The sequence below is a fragment of the Limulus polyphemus genome, unplaced genomic scaffold (assembly GCF_000517525.1).
Source record: "Limulus polyphemus unplaced genomic scaffold, Limulus_polyphemus-2.1.2 Scaffold9560, whole genome shotgun sequence".
Lineage (NCBI taxonomy): Eukaryota > Metazoa > Arthropoda > Merostomata > Xiphosura > Limulidae > Limulus > Limulus polyphemus.
The window spans coordinates 18,243-22,308 of NW_013675170.1; the positions used below are offsets into that span (position 1 = coordinate 18,243).

Genomic DNA, 4,066 nt, shown 5'->3' on the forward strand with positions numbered 1-4,066 from the left:
ACTTTTATCTACAGAGTAGGTACGAGGCTTTTAAATTTGCAGAGAGCTCATGGTTTCGACTTTTATCTACAGAGTAGGTACAGGCTTTAATTTGCTAGAGAGCTCATGGTTCGACTTTATCTACAGAGTAGGTACAGGCTTTAATTTGCAGAGAGCTCATGGTTTGATTTTATCTACAGAGTAGGTACAGGCTTTAATTTGCAGAGAGCTCATGGTTCGACTTTATCTACAGAGTAGGTAGGCTCTGTTCCTACAGTTGGGTAATTTCTTCGTGCCCTCCTTATAATACCGGTTACAGGACATCCATGCTCTGTTCCTACAGTTGGGTAATTTCTTCGTGCCCTCCTTGTAATACTGGTTACAGGACATCCATGCTCTGTTCCAACAGTTGGGTAATTTCTTTGTGCCTGCCTCGTAATACCGGTTACAGGACATCCATGCTCTGTTCCTACAGTTGGGTAATTTCTTCGTGCCCTCCTTGTAATACCGGTTACAGGACATCCATGCTCTGTTCCTACAGTTGGGTAATTGCTTCGTGCCCTCCTCGTAATACCGGTTACAGCACATCCATGCTCTGTTCCTACAGTTGGGTAATTGCTTCATGCCCTCCTCGTAATTCTGGATACAGGATGTTTCTGCCCTGAATTTATGGTTGAGCGAGTTATAATTTTGTCCTGTTCTTATGGTTGAATCGGGTTCGGTTTGTTGTACTTCTTGCTCCTACAGCGGTTTTGGGAGTTTGTCCAGTTATGATGGAAAGCTCGTAATTCCAGTTGCTTGAAGTAAGACACTTACAGTTGGGGTTATTGGGTATTTATAACACAGTCAACATGCCCTAGCCACAATGGTGTTATTACAATTTTTTTCATCCTCAACCTCCTAATGCTGAGTTATGGAACCTTGTCTGTCCAGTTGAGGTTGAGAATGTACATAGCTCATTCCATTCCTACGTTACTGTATCTTGCACCTATCAAACCATATTCTGTTTGTGGAAGTAACTTTCTTTTCCAACCATTTTGGATTCATTTCCTACTTCCTGAGCAAAGAGCATACCTGTTCCAGAAGTAGTGTGGTACCCCACAGGTGTGCTTCTTTTCATCCCGAAGCACACCCATTTATTCTGGGCGGTCGCTTTCGGCTTGGTTTGATATTTGTGCACCTACACCAGCCCCTCCACCTTTGCAATTTTTGTGTAAGGGTCTGAAGTTAATTTTTTCTTACACTGAATATGTTTTTCTGATAGTTATTTACCTCCTCTCATACACTAACCACCCTTCCTCCCCACTTCCAGTGTTCTCCTTTCAGAGCCTGCCAATTCTCAAAAGGGTTGAGGAGGAATAGATGCACCAGTATAGTTGGTGCAGTACTATCGGTGGAGAGTAGTCACATGATTTGAACATGTTCAGAAATGACGGGAAATTGCTGGGCTATATAAACGGGTGAACTGGTTGTGAAAATTTTTTAGCAATGCTTAGAGGAGGTAAGTACCTATCCGAAATACATTTTCAGTGTAAGAAAAATGTTAACTTTAAAATATATTTTCTCTCTTGTGAAACATTTTATTTTTTACACGTTAAAAGGCTGTAAATGAAATGCTCTAATGGAGTAAATATCTACAGTTATGTAATTCAGTTGTTAAAAGGCTGTAAATGAAATGCTCTAATGGAGTAAATATCTACAGTTATGTAATTCAGTTGTTAAAAGGCTGTAAATGAAATGCTCTAATGGAGTAAATATCTACAGTTATGTAATTCAGTTGTTAAATTACATGAGTATACTACTGACATATAATAGAATGGCTAAAATAAATAAAACTTTGTTTCTGCCACTATTACTATTAGCCCTGGTGTGGCTGCAATGGGTAAATGTTTATTATTACCTGAAGAGAAAGGGTTTGTCTTCCTAACTCTATTGTTAGAATGGCTAAATCCCTCCAGTTTACAAATTCTGACAAACAACAAAATAATTCCTTGAAACCTGTAAAACTGTATTGTTCTTACACAGCCTCAAGCCAACTGAAACTTTTATGATATCATCCCTCTGGTGTGCATCAACTAAAACTTAATATATCTAATAAATATGAAATTTTACTGAGAATATTTAACTGTGATAGAATAACTCATCAGGTAGAAAGTTTCTACATTGTTTAGAAGATTTTGAAATAGAATTTGGTGTAACTTGAGAATTTTAAACTATAGCTTTGGTAACTTAACTTATAGGTAGTGAGTTTCTATGAGGTTTAGAAAATTGTGAAAAAAAGATATTGTGTAAACTAAGATTATTAAACCATACCTTTGGTAGAATAACTTGCAGGTAGCAAGTTTCTACAATTGATGTTTGGAAGATCTTGAAAAAGGTGTTGTGTAAACAAAGGTATGGTTTAATAATCTTATATATAATGTACTACTGAATGTATTTTAACCTGTATATAATGTACTATTGAATGTATTTTATGGTACAAATCACTTTCAGCTGTTAGCTTTATATTTTGAATTTTTCAAACTTTATAATAAACTTATCAAAATTAGCGTGTAACACTTCACTACTGAAACACAGTCAAGAACAGCGTAACAATGATTTTTTACTCAACAGGGGTTTCAAATCTCTCCAATTCTGTTTCATCAGCCTCAGCCTCAGCAGCAGTTAAAGCCAACCTTGCTGCTTTTCTTCACAGTCAACATGCTGCTTCACAGAGCTGCACCTCAACAGCTAACGTTGTCCAACAGCCAGTGGATCAAGATAAAACATTCCCAACAGTGACATCTATCACTCTCTGTCCCTCTACCTCCACTGCGCCAGTTTCAAAACTCGCTAAGCCTCGTACAAGTTCTCTACCTGATGAGTTAATTCATCTAGGTTAAGATACATTCAGTAGTACATTATATACAGGTTAAAATACATTCAGTAGTACATTATATACAGGTTAAAATACATTCAGTAGTACATTATATACAGGTTAAGGTACATTCAGTAGTACATTATATATAGGTTAAGAAACATACAGTAGTACATTATATACAGGTTAAGATACATTCAGTAGTACATTATATACATGTTAAGGTACATTCAGTAGTACATTATATACAGGTTAAGATACATTCTGTAGTACATTATATACAGGATAAGATTCATTCAGTAGTACATTATATACAGGTTAAGATACATTCTGTAGTACCTTATATACAGGTTAAGATACATTCAGTAGTACATTATATACAGGTTAAGATACATTCAGTAGTACATTATATACAGGTTAAGGTACATTCAGTAGTACATTATATATAGGTTAAGATACATTCAGTAGTACATTATATACAAGTTAAGATACATTCAGTAGTACATTATATACAGGTTAAGATACATTTGGTAGTACATTATATACAGGTTAAGATACATTCAGTAGTACATTATATACAGGTTAAGATACATTCTGTAGTACATTATAGAATGATATCTTAACCTGTATGTAGTACATCATATACAGGTTAAGATACATTTAATAGTACATTATATACAGGTTAAGATACATTCAGTAGTACATTATATACAGGTTAAAATACATTCAGTAGTACATTATATACAGGTTAAGGTACATTCTGTATTACATTATATACAGGTTAAAATACATTCAGTAGTACATTATATACAGGTTAAGGTACATTCTGTATTACATTATATACAGGTTAAGATACATTCTGTATTACATTATATACAGGTTAAGATACATTCTGTATTACATTATATACAGGTTAAGATACATTTAATAGTACATTATATACAGGTTTAGATACATTCAGTAGTACATTATATACAGGTTAAGATACATTCAGTAGTACATTATATACAGGTTAAGGTACATTCTGTATTACATTATATACAGGTTAAGATACATTCTGTATTACATTATATACAGGTTAAGATACATTTAATAGTACATTATATACAGGTTAAGATACATTTAATAGTACATTATATGCAGGTTAAGATACATTTAATAGTACATTATATACAGGTTAAGATACATTTAATAGTACATTATATACAGGTTAAGATACATTTAATAGTA

General features: G+C 34.1%; 1 protein-coding gene across 1 annotated transcript in view; it reads right to left on the minus strand.

The window, feature by feature from the left end:
• The window catches only part of LOC106475979, a 16,941-nt gene extending 14,785 nt beyond the window's left edge, over positions 1 to 2,156 (minus strand). The window contains exon 1 of the mRNA XM_013936655.2: positions 2,116 to 2,156. The gene's annotated coding sequence lies outside the window, so the exon portion shown is untranslated. The remainder of the gene's footprint in view (positions 1 to 2,115) is intronic.
• Positions 2,157 to 4,066: the final 1,910 nt, after the last annotated feature.